Here is a 22,193-nt window from a genome sequence, read left to right as displayed (position 1 = left end):
GAATAGAGTATTGAAATTGGAGGATGGGAAGGAGAGTGAAAATTGAATACCCTGAGTACTAAGGTGGTCAGTATGTTTCTAGGCAAAACTAAAAACTTAAGGAAGAAAGAAAGAAAGAAAGAAAGAAAGAAAGAAAGAAAGAAAGAAAGAAAGAAAGAAAGAAAAGAAAGAATTCCTATAATCCAATGAATCCAATTTACTAAATTCTATATTGTTAAGAGATTTTTTTTTTTGAGACAGGGTCTCTCTGAAGCTTTCAAGCCTTCGAGCCTGTCCTGGAACTAGTTCTTGTAGACCAGGATGGTCTGGAACCCACAGAGATCCACCTCTGCCTCTGCCTCCCAAGTGCTGGGATTAAAGGTGTGTGCCAACACAGCCTGATTAGATTTTTACTTGAGAGAACAAATTTATTTGCAGTATGTTTAAAGTTATTTCTCAAATGATTCGTGGCTTAAAAGATTAAGTATTTACTGTGTTTTTACACTTCTCATGAAAACATCTTTGTTAAAATTTGTTCATAATTTTGCTGTAGTCAAGTATCTGTCAAGGTAGGAAGGCCATGTGTTCAAAATTCACATCTTTTCCTTGTTAGATCATGGTTTGTGATAACTGGAAAAGAAAGTGCCAATCAAACTTTATTTAAATATCTTTTTCATTAATATGGAGGTGAAGAAAATGTTCAAATTTAGTCAATAAACCTCTCATATAAGTCATTAAGTACATTTCACCAGGAAACTTTTCAAGCTCCAATTGTGGCTTTAGTCCTGTCTTCAAAATATGCTAAAAATAGAACAAAGTAAAATCAGTACCAATGTGGCCAACTAGAATTAAATGCATAATTAATCTAATTTCACTGTTATAAACATTGTATCATTTCAAAGAAAGTTATTTTTCAACAAAGAAAGCATTAAAATTGCACTTATCCATACTATAAAGTGGCTACTGGGAAAAGTTTATGTTATACTTAGAGTAAAACCATCTCTCTCTCTCTCTCTCTCTCTCTCTCTCTCTCTCTCTCTCTCTCTCTCTCTGTGTGTGTGTGTGTGTGTGTGTGTGTGTGTGTGTGTGTGTGTGTGTGTATGAATCAACGGGATTTATTAAAATTACCTACAGGATGTGAGCTAGCTAAACCAACAAAGAATAGTTGAGAACAGATAGACCAAGAATCCAGTAGTTGCTCAGTCCACAAGCCTGGATGTCTCAGCTTGTCTTCAGTATATGCTGGCATCAAAAAGAAGTACATTCTAATACCAGTGAAGGAATGAACTTGCTAGCAAGGTGAGGACAACAGGCAAGGAGTGGTACTTTCTTACTTCCATGTCCTTGTGTAGGCTTCCAGCAGAAAGTGTGGCCCACATTAAAGGGGAGTTTTCTGCTTCAAAATCTATAGACCTGGGTCTTCCAACCACAATGGACCAGATTACACTCTTAGAATTAAGCAAATATTCACCAAAGATAGCCATCATAGTTATTAAATATTCTCTTCATTATTCAAAATGGCAGAGCACCTTTACTCAATTGCATGATATATTGAGAATAAATAAAAAAAGAGTTTTTAAAAGACCTATATCATGCACTGCTCTCTTTTTATGGACTTATTTATAAGGTAAGAACAATGTATTGAAACTAATTATCAACACATACATTTCACCCTGATTAATATAACTTTCTGCAGTGTCTTTGTCATTCACTTAAGCAGAGAAGTTCTTTCTGACAGGCAGGACATAGATGTACATGTCAATGTATTGCTATCATTATTTTATGCTGTATATAAAATGTCAATTGTAATCATAAAAGCATAGTTCAGAAGAATGAAACAGCTTTCAACACTGACAATTACATTTGAAATCATCTGGGCTAAATATCAGAGAACACATGTCTGTAATAAAATGCTATTTGCACAACATTGAAACTTAGACAATACATTATTTTTCTTGAATTATTTAGCTTCCCTAGCTGAAACTTATTCCTCTTAAAATAAGTGGATAGTTTAGAGAAAATGTTTGAATGATTAAAATGTGCCTAAGCATCTGGTTGAACATTTTCCAGAATACTTGTAATGATCTATAATCTCATTAGCATTTTGGGAGGACTTTTAAAGTTATGTGTGTAATAATGTACTTATTAGACTAGGAAAGGAGGGATTTATTTTAGGAACACAGATAATCAGAGTCCTCAAGTGAGGAATTGTGGCCAGGACCAGCTTCAGTAATGATAAAGTTGGCTGGTAAGTAGTGGCCACTCTTGTCTGTGATTTAACCAAGGGCCTCACACCACTTTCAAGACACCTTCTGTCTCTTTTTCTTTCTTCCCATGCAATGCATAGACTTATCTTTATTTATTCCATTCTAGATCAGGAGGATATTCCATAAAATCAGAGTGTACTTAAAGAAAGTTTGGCATAATTTTCCATGTAAAGGTAAATAAAAAAATATGTAAATATATGTTGATGAAGTCCCATGAGATATTTTGAAAAATAAACTTATCCTGTCATATTTAAATGAATTAAACACATCAATGCCCTTAAAGAATAACTGTATATTATAAATAATTAGAAATAACTGAGGAAAATATGGACACATTTCTTAAACTTCATTAGAATTATCCTAGACATATGCTGAATCAAATACCTTATAGCACATTTATGGGGAATTTAAGACCCAAGGAATTGAATACACATATCTATTAAACTGAGTTAGGCACATTGGAATATGCTTTTGTTTTTGTTTTCCAATATTTTTTAAATTTTAGCACACATGTAATTATGTTAAGCTTAGTTGATCATTATTTTTAGTGCACACATATTTTCAATGGGTAAAATGTTGTGAGCCACATTTTTTGGGTGATTTTTCCTACAGTCCAGCCACAGTGAGATTTTACATTCCAGAGTAGAAGCATAAGGATTAGAAATGTTAGGTAGAAGGAACAGAGATACGAAACAAACACCACGGAGACACAGAATAGCAACAGAAGGACAACTCAAGGAACACTGAATGCTGAATTCTGTGTTCAGAGTTCACTCACGTTTATTTTTTACACCCTTTTATACCACAATACAAAAGAGTGTGAGGGTGGGTAAAAGACTCCTTTAACATGACACAAAAGAAAACCCAAACTGTTACTTGATTCAATGCTTGAGACATCAATCCATTAATTCCTAAGTAAAGCATTTAACGTAAGGGGCAGCGAACACACCCTAGATCAAGAATCCTGTAGGCAACCACTCCCTATGTCAAACTTCCTATTTTAAATAAAGGAGTAAAGGAGTATGCTTGAATTCTCTGACTGTTCTCAGAATGGAGTGGACACACCTCTTTGGTCCATCTTGATGTCCAAAACACCAAGTAAGCACACCCTAAGTCAGGGTATCTGGTTTTGTAGCTGTACCTGTTGTCAACAACTTTGAAACACCAAAAATTAGCTCATCCTCTCTGACCTTCAGGCAAGGTGGGACAGGCTCACATCCCTGTGTGCCTTGACAGTAAAAGCAAGGCTCAACAGAAGCATAACTTACTAAAATACTCTATGATGTCATGTATTTTCATTAAAAAGTTTTAAAAAACCAAAACCAATATCATTCTTGGTGTCTCCTCCATGTTGCAGTGGAGGAGCAGCAGGCTACATTCCTAGCACCTGGCCGCCCAGGCTACCACATGGCTAGCTTATGCCCAGAAATAATTACATGAAATCTGTGTTCTTTTAAACACTGCCTGGCCCATTAGTTCTAGCCTCTTATTGGCTAGCTCTTAAATATTGATCTAACCCATTTCTAATAATCTGTGTAGCCCACGAGGTGGCTTACCAGGGAAGATCTTAACCTGCGGCTGTGTCAGGTGGGAGAATCATGGCGACTCACCTGACTCAGCTTCTTTCTCCCAGCATTCTGTTCTGTTTACTCCACCTATCTAAATTCTACCCTATCAGAGGGCCAAGCAGTTTTCTTTATTACTTAACCAATGAAAGCAACAGATAAGATAAAACACCCACCTCCATCACCTCCATATATACCTAAATATTTCCTTGAGTCAATACCTGTTTACATTACTCCATACATCTACAACTATAATAAGTCAAGCAACCTACTCTGCTAATATCAAACTGCTCTGGCTATTTAAGTACTTACAACTCTGCACATGTGATAGATGTTCCTCTTTGGTCCTTCACAGAACATATAAAGTTCAAACTCCTAAGGGGATAACGGAGTTTTAATTAGTTTTCTTAGCAGGAATGACCCCAATCATAAATTGCTAAAATGGTCTACTGAATTTTCGTTTGAAAGGTATTATTATTCTTGTGTTCATCAAAAAAAAAAAACCAGTAACTTCATAGCTTAGTGTGTGAATTATTATTTTTGCATAACTTATTCTTTTATTATTTCAAATGTTTGATACTTACACATAGTTAAAATTTTATTTTAAGAATTTAGAAAATAAGAATGACATATATATGTATTTCAGAAAATAGTCACTGGCCTAGGACCTCTTTAGGTTTGTGACAATCCTGTAGATTTGTCTCTTAGTAAAGCTTCTAGCAGTGAGAACAGAACCTCTCCCTGGCTTTTAATTGGCTTTTGGAAACCAGTTCCCTATGCTGGATTACCTCATTTTAAAGGGGGGAGCTAGGTCCAGCCCCAAGTTGATGTGCTGTGCTCTGTGCAAGCCCATGGGAGGTTTGCCTTTTTCTAAATAGAGATGAAGGAGGGGCAGATGGGGACTGGGGAGGTGGGAAAGTGAAGGGGACAGGAGGAGAGGAAGGAGGGTTTGGTATGTAAAACAAATTTAAAAGTTATTTTAATAAAATTAAAAGGCAATAGAAGAAAATACAAAAAGAAGAAAACTTTTGTCATGGAACCACACACAGTAATAGAGATAGTGTACTTAATGAAGTTTGTAAGCTTGATTATTTTTATTTCCTATCACTATTCATAGGCAAATAATTAGACTTAGGAAAACAGTTGTGTAAACTGAAATACTAATATATTGATTTTATTTTATTTTTTTCGAGACAGGGTTCCTCTGTAGTTTTGGATTCTGTCCTGGAACTAGCGCTTGTAGATCAGGTTGGCCTCAAACTCACAGAGATCCGCCTGCCTCTGTTGCTCAATTTTACTAAAAAAAAGTACATATATTTAGAGTGTACCTATTTAAATTTTGTACAAATGACTATATTTACAGTGACAGATATTATTATGCATATATTACCTAAGGTATGCAATAAACCTGAAGAATATTAAATATCATTAAAATTATTTTAGCCTACCTTTTAATAATAATCTTTGTGTCTTGATAGTTTTGAAATCTGTAAGTCAGAAAATGAATTTCATAAATGTAACTACATTTGTAATATTGTAAATAACCAGAAAAAAATTTCCAGTCTGTTTAATTATATAAATTTTGTCTCATCTTTCATGGTATCAGTATTACTTATAATTTTTCATTCTTTTTACTGTTTTCTCTTCAAGCTTGTACAAATATTCAGAACTCTAGAAATATATGTCATCTATTTGTAAACTAGAGAATAAACCTTTAAATATCCTTATATACTTTAATGAAATGAAATATATCTGTAAAATATCTTGATATGAAAATTTAAAATTCAATAGACATGTAGTTTCGAGGTGACTTCTAGGCAAAGCCGTTGGCTTCTGGAGCGAATATTCTTTCAATTGTTTATTTAGCCCCAGTGAATAGATAATACCCACTTTATATTCGAGTGCTTAGTATTTCAGGAGTTTCCTGTTGCTAAATCTTCATGATCACGGTACAGACACAGTACTTGTGTACAAACACTTAAGAATCAAATTATATATACGAGATCTGCATGGAGACGAAGATTCCTACCATGACTAAGGGGAAAAAAACAAACATTATTTATAAAATTTTACATTTTAATATATGGACACTCTGTAAGAAAAATTAGCATTTCCTATTTTCAATATTAAAGATATCAGGGAAATCTGACTTATGGTTACTTTTAAGTTTCAAAAATTTATCATTTGTCTTTGTGCTTGTATGTGGACATGTGTGTACCTCTCCTGAAGCAGGAAGGTATAGATGATTACTAGCTCCCAGGAGCAGGTGCCAAACTTTGATCAGAAATAGCAAGGGTACTTCACCACTGAAGCCCAACTCCAGCTGATGAATTTGATTCTACAGGTCATCCACCATGAATCTTTGATACCTATGTGCAACTTTCTTATATTTTTATAATCACTTTCAGCGCTATTTCTTCAGAATTCCCTTTAAGGCTTAATAACTATTTTTCCCTAAGAATAATTTAATTAAAAAGTTATCTTTCTGAAAACTTTTTATTATACTTCATTTTATATAACATTTTATTATACTTCAATGAAACAATTAAAACCATTTCAGAATACCTGTGATGTCTTCCAGACCAGAATACAATGTAATCTTTATAACTGAACACTTGCAAAAGCTATGATTTCTTACACTACCCTGCAAATTTGAATGCTTACTCCGTACCCTGTGACACCAATTACTGAGCTATTAATTAGGAGTATTTCAAATTGTGACCTAATAGAACCCTTGAGAGCCAACCGCAGTTCTCTCCAGTCCCCTACACCATGAACTGTGTTTTCCCTCACGTGTGCTCCCACCTTTTATACAAGAGTGTGAACACAGACCCTAAATGTGTAAACTACAGGCTAAACAAAATCAAAGCGGACCTCAACCATTTCCTATTTTATGTTCACCTATTTATCTTTACTACAGACTTAAAATGTCTCTCCAGAAATGATAGTGGGGTTGCATTAAGTGAAATCATTTTCTTTTATAAAGGTAATGGAACTTAAATGTCTTTAAAGAAAAAATGTTTCCTAGCTTAAAAAAAATGTTTTTTCTCTAAATTCGCTTCAAAGAATTGTCATTAAAATGTTGTACCCCTGCTTAACTATACTTATGGTTGTGTAAACTCAGGGCTGACTTAAAAGCGGAACAAACTTCCCATTCACTCAGGGTATCCCAGCTGGTATAGGAAACATGAACGCTATTTAAGAAACTATTTTGAGTATCTTTCCTGTGGAATGTTTTTATTAATAATTAAACCGAATAAAACATTTTTTAAAGAAGCTTCTACAGGGCAGCAAAAGTTCCCTTTATGAGCAATGAGCAGCCAGTCAGAAGAGTAGCCAAACTGACTTATAGCAACCTCTTTGTAAAACAGAGTATAGGGGGCAGGTAGACTTTCTTATTTCTGGTGAAAAGACAAAAGAGTTGGTCAAATAATTACTTTCTGACCTAAAACTTACACTGATACACAATTGGAGTTTTACTACTTAGTAACTAGCAACTTTCAAATTGTTTTAAAAGAGAGTAAAAGGGGAAACACCAAATTTCCTAGACTTGGGAAGAATTCATATGATACACAAGACAAACTACGAGTGTACCTGTGATATTGATAATTATGGTTAGTGTTATATTTACATATTGCACAAGAGGTTGCTATCTTACTGTTTATATGTGTATGCTTACAAATTAGTATGATGATTTTGGTGTAAATTTATAGTTTATAATTTTTATTATTAGTTAATTGAATAATTAATTGATTCCCACTCCAATCAAATTTTCCCCTTCTTCTCGCCTTTCCTTCCAGTCTTTCCCCCTGATTTTCCCTCTTCTTACCCCCAACCCACTCCATCTCTTTTCTCTTCAGAAAAATACAGGTCTCCCAGTCACAGCATATGAAGTTACAGTAAGTCTAGACATATCCTCTCCTATTAAGGCTGGACAGAACAACCAAGTAAGAGAAAAGGGTTCCGAAATCAGGTAGCAGAGTCAGAAACTCTGTTACGATTCCCACAAGAAGACCAAGCTACACAATTGTAGCATATGCACAGAGGGCCTAGGACAGCAAGGTCTCTGGATGGTGGCTCAGTCTGTGAGCCCCTATTAGTTGATTAGCCGGGGTTAGTTAATTCTGTGTGTTTTCATGTGATGTGCCTGACCCCTCTGGCTCTTATAATCCTTCCCTTCCTCCCCCTATTAAACAGGATTTCCCAAGGTCTATCTGATGATTGACTATGGGCCTCTACTTCTGTTACATCAGTTGCTGGTGGAGCCTCTCAGATTTCAATTGGGCTAGGCACAGATGACAATCACTGAGTATGGCAGAGTATCATTAGGAATCATTTTATTTACTTTTGTGCTAGTCACATTTAGTTCTATCATAGCTTTTTGGGACTATCGAGCCTCTGGGTCCTGGAACTCCATTCAGTGTCAGCGGTGGGCTCCCCTCAGAGTACGGATCTCAAACTTGACCAATCATTGGATGGCCACTCCCATAATTTCTGCACCACCTTTGTCCCAGCATTCTTGTAGTCAGGGAAAATTGTAGGTCAGAAGTTATATGACTCCTGCCATTCATCCTCCCTGTACCTGATACCTATTCCCATTTCCACCCCCACTCCCCCATCCAGACCTATCCCCTCAAAATATGAATGTCACAGTGAATGAGAAATTAAATACCCATTGACAGTGAGCTTATCATTTTAAGTTTCAGTTTTACACTGTTGACTCCTAAGAAAAATCATATACAACAACAATCATGTGACATGTACAGTTTGTTATAAGACATGAAAGAAAGCATTGTTATGACAGAAAAACATACATAAAAGTAGTATTACATGGACTCAACAGGTTTTATTTAGGAATACATTTGTATATACAAATACATACATGAAAGCAATAACAATGAATAAAAAGTAAGCCATGAATTTGACAACAGTAGGGAGGGATATAAGGGAGTGATAAGAAAGTCTATTCATTTTAATATCTTCTGGATCCTCTACCAAGCTCTACCAAAAAAAAATCAGATTCCCAACTTATAAAGATGTTTCTTTGTTTCAAGAAATCTCAAGTTGGTGGCTTTAAAAAGAATAAATAATTGATCAACATTCTCTCAAAGAAGTAATCTAGTTGTCAAAATTATTTTTCCTCAGAATATTCACTATAGTGTGGGTCAATTTTTTGGAGGGTTATTAAGTGGCTTAATTTTTACTTAGTCTATGGTATTTCCTAGGTATATGATCTTTCTGTTTTTCTGCACATTGATCTCATTGTACTCTCCATGGAAACAAGTGATATTTAATATGCATATTTCATATTCCACGTAGTAAAAGGAGACTGATAATACACTTTTAAATACACTAGAAGTTGCAGAAAACTAAATATATTCTTTAAAGAACAAAGAAAAGCACAATTAAAATTTTAAATGCCCTAGAAATCCCTCCAGCAATTATGCCCCAGAAAGTTTCTGATAGACATTTTGATTGTGTGCTTGTGTGCTTTGATTGTTTGAAATCCAAGAGACTGAATGCTTTATGGTTAAATCGAAAGAGTATAAAAATACAAAGAAATGTGATTCTCACGCTATTTTTGGCTTTGCTCTGTGCATATCCCTTAGTGACATATAAATGATTTCACACTCAAGCTTCTCACAGTAAATAATTTACTTCCCACCATAGACTTTATAGGTGTTATATATACTCTTTATGAGATAGCCATCAAATTCAGTAGGTTCTTTTATTTGACCGTTGCCTTTATTCATTTGCACGGAAAACACACACACACACACACACACACACACACACACACACACAGAACTGTTGCACTGGAAGTAAGGTTCATTTCGTAGATGAGAAATGACAATTTTATAATTAAATCAGTTTTAATGAAGATATACATGTGATATATTACTGAGTAGTTTTCTAAATTCACAATTAAATAAAAACAGATGCTAAAACTATATTGTGAACAATTTTATTGCTGCAGATAACTCGAAGAGCACTTTTATGTTTACAGAAAATATTACAAGCATGATTATGACCATTGCTTGCCATTTTATTAAAGGATGTGGTAAAAAGGAACCTCACTGATGGAGAGTTCCTAGAATTGTAATTTAGAGAACCTATGTAATTATGAAAATAAAACTTTTATTTACATACAATAATTTTACTACATCTGACAATCTTTTTATTTGCTTACTTTTTTTCTGTTTGCCTGTTTGAATATCTTATGAGCCACAGACATTGGATTATCTAGCCATAGAGAAAACTTTCTAAGCGAACCATAGCAAAACAGAAATTTCTTATACACGGAAGATCAAAGACATGAGCATCTTGACTATTTTGTATCAGAAAACCCAAAATTTAACTCATAAAAGATACATCACACCTCATCATAGAGTGATGTCAAAGATATTGTTTTCATCTATATAAACCTAGCACACCAGATCTTTAACTGTCTGCAATACAAGCAGTTCACAAAGTGTACTTTATATATAAACAGGAATCATATATATATATATGTGTGTGTGTGTGTGTGTGTGTGTATACACACACACACACACACACACACATATTATTTTAAGAAAAATAGAAGGGAGGGGATGGAAAGGGGGAATATAAAGGATCAAGACAGGCAAATTAAAGGAAGGACAGAGGAGGAGAACAGTGAAAGACATGTTCTCATAGAAGGGAGCGGGTGCCATTGTGGGATTAAGGGGAAATCTGGTGCTAGAAAAATCTCCAGGAATCCACTAGGATGTCTCCAGCTAAGACTTTTAGCACTAGTGAAGAGGATGCCTGAAAAGACCTTCCCTTGTAATCAGATTGGTAAACACCTTAACTTTCACCATAGAATCTATATCCAGTAACTAACAGAAGGAGATGCAGTGATTCATAGCCAGGCACTGAACTGAACTCCTAGAGTTTAGTTGAAGAGAGGGAAGAGAGAGCATATGAGCAAGGGGGGCGGTGAAGCTGATGATAGGGAAAACCTCAGAGACAGCCAACCCCAGCAAGTAGTAGCTCATGGACTCTTGTCTTACACCTGGAGAACATTCATGGTACCTAACTAGGTCTTCTGTGGGTGATGGCTGTGTGACTTGATAAGTTTTGGGGTGAAGGATAACTCACCGTAGGGCCAGAAACTATCCCAGTGTATGAGCAGACTTTATAGAGTCCATTAACTATGCTGACATACCTTGTTCAAACTGATTCAGTGAGGAGGTACTTGGTCCTGCCTCAACTTTGGTTGACTTTGGTGATTCCACAAAGGAGGCCTTTTCCCCTCTGAGGAGTGGATGGGGAGTGGGACGGGGGAGATAGGAGGCAGGAGAAGAGGAAGGAAGGGGAACTGGAGTTGGAATGTAAAATGAAAAGAAAATTTAAAATTATATAAAAATAAGTGTTAATTGCTAAAATTTCAAATCTGGATTTTTCTACAAACTGTATTTGCAATTTCCAGCAATTAACACTTATTTTTTTTCTATACCAAGAGAACATAATGGTAACAAAGTGAGATAATGTACATCATGAATATTAAAAATTTACTCTAAATATAATTACCTGTTTAAATACAAAATATGGCACTCGTAGTATTTATTGGCTCTTTTGATTAATTACCTTTCTCCTAGCTCTTCTCTGATCTTCTCCCATCCCTACCCATTTACCTTTGTTTTCTTTTCTCGAACAAAGGTTAAAACAAACCACAAAAAATAGCAGAAGGATAAAAAATAATAAACTAACCCAAAATCAAAATATGCTCAGAGAACATGATATACTACTACTGTGCATAAGGGAAGCCCTGTTCTTGGTATAGCTAGTATCATTCCATTGAAGAAAGCAAATTTTTACCTCCTATATAAGGTATCAGTAACATATAGCTTCCTGGTTAGGGGTGGGAGTTTTGGGTCAACTTCCCATTCTCCCTATTAAAGTATGTCTGGCTTGAATTTCTGCAGATCCTGGGCAAATTGACAAAGCATCTATAAGTTCATATGAGTATCAGCTCCATTGTATCTGGGAGAGGCAGTCTACGTGGAATCATCTACGCTCTCTGACTCATCCAATCTTTCCAGCTCCTCACCCACATAAATCTTTGAACCTTCAGTGGAGGTGTTTGATAGAAACACTCTGTTCAGGGATGAGTCCAAACTCTCTCACTGTCTGCACAACATCTTATTGTGGGACTTTGTGTCATTTATAATCTATGGCAAGTTAAAGTTCCTATGGTAAGAGTAGACTGGTGCATTGATTTATGGGTATAGCGAAATGTCATTAGGAATTACTATTATGTTTACTTAGCAGAGCAATTCTTGACCTGTGGATTACAACCCCCTTGAGAGTCTAATGATCCTTTTATAGGGTCACACATCAGATATCCAATATATAGGATATTTAGACTATGATTCATAAAAGTAGTAAAGTTATAGTTATGAGAGATCAACAAAAATAATTTTATGGTTGAGTATTACCACAACATATGCCTTGCAGCATTAAGAAGGTTGAGTATTATTGCCTTAGCAGACTTCAGGAGTAGGTTTTTGTAGGACCTATGACTTATCTAGTCTCAGGTTACAGCTACCTTAGTAGAATCATGTAAGAGTTCCATCTCATGAACTTCGAATCTAATTTTTAGAAAAAAACTATCAAATACCTGAATAATATTCTTGCCACTATAGCACTCCTATACCTTGCAATCAGGTTACTATTTAGGTCTCATGGTTTGTAGCTGTGATTTCCTTCTTTATTAGCATGCATCATACCCTTCAGCATTATGAATGATAGTCAGTATGTGTATAGATTCTAGTTAGGCACCAACTCATTTTCTTTATGCTTATTGCCTTAATTATGTAGTGTCTTCAACAGTAAGCCTTTATTGTCAGGTTGGAGAGGGTAACCAATAGAATTGTCAATACCATGTAATGTTGGGAGGAATGTCTAAATGACTCATTTGATACATTCAGAATCTTCATTGTGACCTCTGGTTATCTAGACTCTGGTTCTTGGCCCTTTCAGCAGTGTTGGGCATAGGCACCCTCTGATGGTGTGGGCCCCAAAATAAACCAGGCTTGGTTGGTCACTCATACTAGTTTGTAACCTCTATTGCCCCAGAACATCTTGTGGGGAGGACAGATTTTTAAGTCAAGGTTTTGGGGCTGGGCTGGTGTCCCAGTCACACCACTGGAAGACTTGCTGGTTAAGGAAGATGATTGGTTCAGATGCCATATTTGCTATTACTAGGAGTCCTCTCTAGGGTCACTCTTGTAGATTCCAGGAAGTTTCCACTGCATTGGGTTTCCACAAATGTCTTCCAGTTCCTGTAGACTCTCCCCATACTCTCTCCATTTCCTGCCCAACTGTCATGATATGGAGGATGAGGCTTCCCTTCTCTGACAGCACTGCCACTACTCCCTTCCTGAAGTTGGCAAGAGTTCTGCAAGTGCCATGTGAGGGCTACTGTCCTGGATCTTACCTGCCGTTTTTGCCTCTACCTGGTCTCCCATCCACAATATACAGAGCCTGGAGCAGAAGCTGCCTTTTCTGGCCATTTTACTGAGCTATTATTCCTGCAGCACTTTGAACCTTAGGTGGCAGGCCTTGGGCTCACATTCCCCACCTGTCTTTGTCCCATTGATCCCTGGTGTGGAAATTGCACCACCACATGAATTGTCCCTTGACAACTGCAGGTGGGTGGGCTTGAGTGGGTCCCTGGATGTGTTGGGCCCATCTCTATCTTCTGAAGACCTAGCTGGCTCCTTCCTTCCTCAGTCTCTTTCTCCTCTACAATGTGCTCAAGGGCAAAGCTCAATAAACTCTTTCCCTTCATTCAGTGGGTCACACAGCCAGAGATTCTGTAAGAGGCATCCTGCAGTGGCAGGAGGCCATTGACATTTCCTCTCCAGATAGGCCTCTGGAGAACACATCAGGCCCTCTAGTCCTAGGTGGAAACAGCAACTCCAAGTCCTCTGGTGGTGCTGCGACATTTGGTAGGGGATAGGCTATTGATGGCACATCCCCTGGGAAGAGCTGGACTCACTGTTTTGAGAGGCTGAGACTGAGTCGTGGATGGGGAGCCTTGAAAGATGGAGTAGGGATGGTACAGAGAGAAGAGCTGCTCAGTTTTATGGGGACTGAAGAAGCTGCTTTTGACCCAGTAGGAGAGGGTCATGGAGGAGTGGTGGCTAGGCTGATCTCAATGGGAGGAAGGCAGCCTCAGTGGCAGAGGTGTCGCCTACTGCTCTAAAGTGAAGAAGGAGGAGGAGGAGGAAGTTCTTTATACCACCAAAGGCATCCCAACCCCGACTCAGCATTCCCTGTTCTACCATCACAGATGTTCACACAGCCACGGCCCTAGAGACACCTGAAGGAGAACACCTTTGAGGTTAAGGTAGAAGGTTCTTATGAATACATTTTGGAGACAACTGATGCACTTCATGTGAAGCCCTGGGTGTCTAACATCCAGGAGTGCCTAAGCCCAGTCCCCATCCCATGACCCTTCCCCTGGCCCCTGGGACCTTCTTTCTCACAAACGATAATACAGACAGCCTGGAGTTGCCTTGCCTGAATTTTTCAGAGTCTGCCCATCCAGGATCTGCTGCTGGAACACAGTGAGAGTACGACCACCTGTCACAGGTGCCCCAAGGGGCCTTTCCAACAGGCATCAGCATCCTTGTTCCCAATTCTGCTTCCATTGCTGCCTCCCACTTTGACGCAATAGAGCTGTTTCCTTAAGAATTGCTCCCTCATATGTCCATTGAGTAGGGGCCCCCAGCAGGGACAGTTCATCCCCTTTCTGGCCCCTCCGCTCCCCTGGATACTCTAAAAGCATCCACAGGGTCATTTCTGTTCCAGGGGGAGTCAGAGGGCACTGAGGTGGATCAACCCTTCTCTGGATATTCTTGGCTCCATAGCATGCTCTCTCTGCTCAAGGCTGCTCTGTTAATGCTAGAAGGAGACACTGGTTCCCATGGTATCTTCCTGGTATGTCACAGTCACAGTGAGACAAGATGTGAATATGTCCTCACTTTCAACTTCCAGGGCAAGGCCAAGAACCTGCATTTGTTACTGAATGAGGAGGGTGAGTGTCGGATTCAACTTCTGTGATTCAAGTCCATTTTCGATGTGCTTGAGCACTTCTGAGTGTATCCCGTCTCTGTGAAGTCTGGAGCTCCAGGGAAGTTGTCCTGGTCAGCTATTTGCTTTCCAGGTGGCAGTAGGGCCGGAATCCATGCGAGGGTGTTTTAAGGGTGTCCGATGTTGCCCTGATGCTCCTTATTTTGAGCAAGTACTCAAACAATGGGTCATGCAGCTTCAAATCCATTACGATTGGTACTCCATGTTGAAGGCAGTTCTTGACCCCTCAGTTTTCCTCCAGTGGCACTCAGCCTGTGATGGTGTAGCTGAGACTCAAGACCTTTAGCATCTTGTGAAGATACGCAGACTACGGAGGTAAGCCATTTTCAGGAGATAACAATGATAATGAACTAAGGCTTCTTGCCAATAATGGTTAAAAAAGAAAGGCCAGTCATTACCACTGGAATGAATTGGGAAGTGGATTTCCCATGTTGAACATCATCTAGCACTTCTTAACTGAAATTCAATTACAAACACTGATTCATGACCCTCAAATATGTTACTCCTTTTATCAAGGTCATGGAATCTAGTTAATCATTTTTTTGTCTGATAAAATCTGTAGATTAAATTGTCATATTGATTTTTTAATAACTAGTTCTCTGCATAGCAGAGACGACCAGGTAATGTGGAACACATGTGAATCTCTTATTACCTAATGAGTATCAGTTTGTGCTATTTATTTTCATTCTTGTGATCCTTCCCACACCTGTTCTTTATGGGAAGGCTTAGAACTCCAACTGCACAACAGTTATCTGCGCAAACACTCAACTCAAAGGCACCATAATTCTTAACAACCTGGCAGTGCTTTTCACAAAATTCAATTTAAGAAAAAGCAACAAAGAATTTGTTAAAGATATTAAGAGAGTATTAGCAGTCATTTGGGATCTCTTCCCAGCCTTCATGACTTATACCCACCATCAAAGTACTTCAATTTCAGTGCCAAGTACATGTGTATACACACACATACACACACACACACACACACACACACACACACACACACAGAGAGAGAGAGAGAGAGAGAGAGAGAGAGAGACACAGAGAGAGAGAGACAGACACACACACACACACACACACACACACACACACTATTATAATCACTATCCAAATTGAGAAAGCTATTTCTAGTTTCCTTCAAGTTATTTCTTGCCACCATGTTAACTTCCTTCCCATTTGAATGTATTATCTAATTTTTACAATGTAAAAATCTTATGTATTGAAAAGTTTCTATTTCTTCCCACTTCTTACTTGGTTTTCAATGCTTATTTAATGGATTAATGTTAGAATCACTTATTTAGTAATTCATTGGAAATTAAAACAATTCTACAAAAAATGTAAATCTGGAGAAGCCTGAATTTTTCTGCTGTATTTATATCTTTACAAGACCCCCTTTTGTGATGACACTGTATTGCAAAGCAATGACCATTAGTGCAAGAAAATAAAATTCAAGATTTTGGGGAGGGAAAGTAAAGAATGACAATAAAATATTTGAACACAGCCAATTCATATTCATCAAAGAAAAAAAAAACAAATGAAAAACAAACAGTGCCCCATCAGAGGAAAGGATGAGCTGGCAAGTGAGCCATTTCGAGTAAGTGCTCCAGTTCTTGTTGGATTCTATTCCATGCTTGTAAAAACCATTATGATTTTAAAAAATTTGCATTATAAAATAAAAATAACAACAGAAAAAAAAACAAAACACTAAGTGTTAATACCGGTGTATGCTAATGTTTTCTGTTTTTGGAAGTTAGGCACCAAATCGCATGTGATGTCAGCATTTATGACACTTGCTGAGGGAACCATGGAGGTGTTTGCTCCGTTGACAACACAATCAGACTACCAAATTCTGATCATCCAAAGAGAGCTAGTGGACATATCTGGGACACCTTGAAATATCAAACAGTATATTTAAAATGTAAACATTTTTTATTTATGTATACCTTTGTCTTATCTTTCATTCAGTGCAAGAATGCTTCCCAGAAAGATTAAATCTCAAGGAAAAAAATATGTTTACAATATGTTTCCTTGACACATTAAACATTATTTTGAGAATTCTTCTTTATGTTTACATATTATTTTTCTTATCACCTAGCAACTAAGTTATTAAGGAAAAGTTCTTATGTTAAAAAAAAAAAAAACAAAGAAAAGAAAGAGGCATTGCTAAGATAGTACCAAACTGCTATGTCATTGTAGATCTGCAGATGTTAGTTGAAGCTAGCCAAACTACTCTCAAAGGTGTAGTTTACAACTCCAACTACTTTAAATATAGGAAATCAAGTGCATATACTCAACTGAAAATACATTGAGAGTTCCACATCCCAGTAAGCTAAATTATGTTTGTTCCTAAATGATATTTTGATGATTTTACACAGCTTCCTTTATTTTTCTAAAGTCTTCTTGCTTTTTTATTTCAGGCAGATTATTCTCTGTGATTTTGAAACACTCTCAAAAAAAACCTGGAAACATAGACTCCATTATATGACAGCTCATATTCACCTATCTTCTTACCAGTAGACAGTGTTGTTCCCCAAGCATGTTTTATGGCTCAATCATTTATTAGATACTCTAAAAATTAAGGGTTAGTAGCAACTTAAAGTAAATTTGCTTTAAGATTTTTTGGGGTGGAGGAGTTGAGACGGGGTTTCTCTGTGGAACAGTCCTGACTGTTCTGGAACTCACTCTGTAGACCAGGCTGCCACTGAACTCAAAAAGATCCACTTGCCTCTACCTCCTAAGTGCTGGAATTGAAGGCATATGCCACCACTGCCCAGCTGATTTAGGACTATAAGAGAAAGAAATCTAACCACTGGCTTTGGTAATGAATTGTAAACTGTTCTTTACTCCTGCTAATTTTGTGAATGTCACCAGCAGAAAAGAAGGGAAAACATTGTAGAAAGAGGAAGGGAGTGGTGTGGGTATAAAGCAAAAGTTACGTAACTAATGATTCAGAGTCATAGCTATAGTGTTTATGTATTATTACTACAAACAGCCTTTCACAATGGCTTTGTGAGACTCAAGATAAAAACAGGAAGAGCATAGCATCTTCAGAGAACCCACTTATACTGATTGCAGAACTGACTGCATGGACTTCTAGGTGGATTTTCTGTTTAAAACGGAGAATATTCCTTCAGCGATGCAGAATTACAGATTATTAGACAAAAATCCAGCTGTTTCAACTACTAGACCCAAGGCAAAAGTTAGAAGAAAATGGGATAAAACATTGGTGATTTGGTGCAGTGTAATAAACTATACCTATCAGAGTGTATGACAGAAATTTGTAATCAGAATGAATATGTTGTATAACTATTTTGTAGATGAGATAATAAAAAAAATTGGCAATTGAAGAGAAAGTACAGCTCAACCAACTTACAGTAGACTAAATCATCCTCAAATTCTGACCATGCTTCCCAATGCTTTCCTAACAATGGGAAAATTTCAAAGTGTTTTTAGATGGTGATATTTTAGTTTACTAATTAAAAAAATCCAGTACACATACTCTCTTGGGCAACAGGAAATGGAAAGCTGTATTTACCAGACTTGATAAAATCTAGTTTTATTTGTTTGTTTGATTTATTATCAGATTGAAACTAGAGTTCAGGTTTGTAAAATATGAAAACATAACATTTATAATAACTCTGTATTTTGTAAATATGAAATTCATCTCACTCAAAAATGATATTCTTTCTTAAATTTACCAGGCTGTCATTTTTTGGATTCAGGTTTGACAATGTTCTGAGACTATTGTGTTCCCTGACTCACAAGTGAGCCACCACAGTTTCACATCCGTCAAAAGATTTATTCAATACATGTGCCATGTACGCACCCATTTTCTACTGGATATTTTCCACTTGGATGTTTTCAGATTAGAGGGACTAAATCTAGCACAAAGGAGCCTCATTCTCGCAGCTGGACACTTGACGGTCTTGAGTTTTATCCTCTTACAGCGCTACGCACCTCTTATTTTCTTAGTTTAGGACATTAAAAATCTATTGGAATCACTCCTTTTGTCACCCCTACCTACAGAGAGTATCTAGGGCAGTATTGATTATTATCATGATAATTCTATGACAGCCAGATCATCATCATAAAATTTTACAATATTTCTTTTTCATCAATTTTACTTAATAATAGTCCCCTGAACAAATTGAGATTTCCTTTAAAATGCTATGATCTTCTTATTTTTTATCCACACTAGTTCTTATAGTCTATATGAACTCCTGTTTTATGAAACTGGATTGATGTGTTAATGTCATTTTAATTATGGAAATTACCAACTTCGGCTTGCGCATAAACAGTACCCCAAAACTCTGAACACTGCTTTATCTGTCAAAATGCAGCATTCCATGTTGTCCCTGATTAACAAATCAATCAGGATACTTAACTATTGTTTCAAGGACTGTTTTTTTTTTTTACCAAATATTTGTTAGAGGGTATATTTTACCTTGGTGCTGAGAAAAGACCTTTTTCCTAATTACTGTTAGAAATGTAATTTTGCTGTGGAGGGCATTAAATAATTCAGTTCCTACGAAGCAGGAAGGTAAGTTTATCAGTCTGCAAGCATATAGATCATTGCAGCTTCACATGCTTCCACACCATGCTCAACACTCATTAATTCATTTAATGGGAATACTGGTTCATTTTGTTATTCAATTGGTAAATTTATCTCTCTCAATAATTTTTAATCAATAAAATAAAATTTAATTTGTATATCAACCACCTTGGAAATATTTTTTTTTCAAATTATCTCATCATTTTGCCCATATTGGAGTGTATTTTTTTTAATCAGGCCTAGCATAACTCTTCATGTACACTTGCCAAAAATATTTGCAAGTGAATTCACATATACTTTAAATGACTGGGATATGATTATTAGAAACCCCTACACACACACACACACACACACACACACACACACACACACACACACACACAATAAGATTCCTGGTGGCAAAGACCTTGTTTGGAGGAAACATGTTTTTCATTGAATACCCAAAGACTTTAAATTCTCAAAACTAATGCCTAAAATGTGATTTAACAGAAGTAGTCCTCCAGGAGAGGAACAAATATGAAAAACTAAAGTAGCATGCTGGCTATTGCTCTAGGTTGTAGTTCAAAAGCTGTAGATCTAAATAACTATGGAGATAAATCTATTTATCTTGGAATTCTTCAATTACAATTACAATAACTTGTAATTCTTCAATATCCAATCTTCTTGTTTAAGTAAACTTCTGGTTTTCTTAGATTAGGGACAATAATTCCCAGCATTCATTGTAACTGTTATTCTCAAGGCAAGCCACTGCTTCTGCAACATAAAATGTTTGTTCTAAATGTTACCATTCCTTGTTATTTTCTACTTTGCAGAGTGAATAAACACATAGTTTTTTAGGCAAGGCAATATTTGGTAATTTGCTGTGTGTGAGCTGTAGGTTACTCCATATATAGTAACACTGCCACAACTTGATAATGAAAAGTACTAACTAGGACACAGTAAACTGTTTACAGGTTCTCAGTATACCAGAAACTGTATTTCTAGTCCTGTCTTCCAAATTTTGCTTTTAAGATAGAATATTATTATGAAGGTCACTGGTCTTCTGAAAGTTATAACTTTCATCTTTTATTTTCTTCATCAGTAATGAGTTTCTACAATTGTTTCAAGAGATTTTTCACTTTATTTAATCTATAATTGCTAGCCACTATTAGTTTATTTTTTAATTGTTTTACTTCTCAAATCTATATTAATTGTTGAGTATAATAGTTTAATAATATATTTCTAACAAACATTGAATAAACAAATAATGATTCAGAGTGTGGAGTTTGTTTCAAAATAATATCTTTCATTTTCCCACCATTTTCTATACTGATGCATCCTGATAAATAACTACAATAGGTCAGTTTTATAAGGTGAAATGCTTAGTCCTAGGGGAATGACTTTATAGACAGCCCTAGGAATCCAGTCCACGTATATCATGCACCACAGCCTGACTTCAGTTTCACGTTGGGTAGTATGTCTGATAGGTTGAATGTGATCAGAATAGTTCTTAAAGAATGCAGCCATAAGGAAATGACAGCGCCTGCTATGCAGAAACAAAACATAACTGCCTATGCACCTCCGAAGCTCACTGCCTGAAATAGCTATTAGTGCTGTTGTTTTGGACATCTTTGGTGAGTTGCACAATCACACTGTAAGTTATTATTGTGCAGGGAGCCGTAACTGCTGAGGTTTCTTTGCAGGTGGTTATGCGTTTATTCTACAGCCACCCAGTGAAGAACATCTTCCTTCCCAGGGCTCCTTTCTCATTTACAGAAATGTTGCCCACATTTATTTTCAGGTGGATGTCTTCCAGACACCAGAAACTGAAAAGTAAGAGGATTTTATACTAGAAACTTCGTTTTTTCCCATAATTCTGAGTTCTGAAAAACAAATCCTTACTTTTCTGATGTTCTGTTCATACATATTTTAAAAGTCATAAAACCAAAAAATGAGAATAGCATTTCAAAATAAAATTTTTAAAAATGCTGTTTCATTATGCATGTGTTAGATTTTACTTCTAGAGTCGACAAGATCACAAAACAAACAAACAAAAATCAAGAACTAAAGATTTTTTTAAGAGATGATCAATTGTTATGATGAGGCACAGGGTTCATTGTACGGTGTGAATATGTGGAATACTGTGTGGAATGTGAAGGCTGTTATTTTATAAAAGTTTGCCCGGAATTCATTTCCAAGCAGAGGAACCTCTGATGTTCAGAACCACAAGTAGAGAACTGAGTCCCACACAGCTCTAAGTCCTTCAGATAAAATAAGTGATGGGTATCTGTGTTTTCAGAGAAAAGTATTTGGAGAAGAAATTATTCATCTTTGCTTATTCAGGATCCCATTTGCCTCTGGTGCCCTTCTGGAGGTCAGAGGCAGATAAAAGAAATGCAGTTAATACTTAAGGGCTTAACTTGCAAGCCTAGGCAGAGATGCCAAGGAATGTACGCTCTGGAGTTAAGACGTTAGTAACTAACTCCTACTCTCATTCATGAAGGAGAAACCAATAAATTTATTAAATAAATGAGCAAGTAAAATTTAAAACCATGGTTATTAACAAAGCTTAACTGCTTTGGAAGCATCCAAACTGAACTGAAAGTTGTAGTATTGCCAAAAGCTGAAAATATCGCAATGAAAATTGTCTAATGTATATGTTCATTTCAAAAATAAAAAAGGGTTCATGTCTCCTGAACCTTTGATCTGTGAAATATGTTGATTGTTTTT

General features: G+C 36.6%; 1 pseudogene; it reads left to right on the top strand.

The window, feature by feature from the left end:
• The window catches only part of LOC142832379 (SH2B adapter protein 1 pseudogene), a 35,503-nt pseudogene extending 20,984 nt beyond the window's left edge, over positions 1-14,519 (top strand).
• Positions 14,520-22,193: the final 7,674 nt, after the last annotated feature.

The sequence above is a fragment of the Microtus pennsylvanicus genome, chromosome 12 (genome assembly GCF_037038515.1).
Source record: "Microtus pennsylvanicus isolate mMicPen1 chromosome 12, mMicPen1.hap1, whole genome shotgun sequence".
In the NCBI taxonomy this organism is placed as follows: Eukaryota; Metazoa; Chordata; class Mammalia; order Rodentia; family Cricetidae; genus Microtus; species Microtus pennsylvanicus.
The sequence above is the reverse complement of the archived record's forward strand: the minus strand, read 5'-3'. Positions and strand labels throughout refer to the sequence as shown.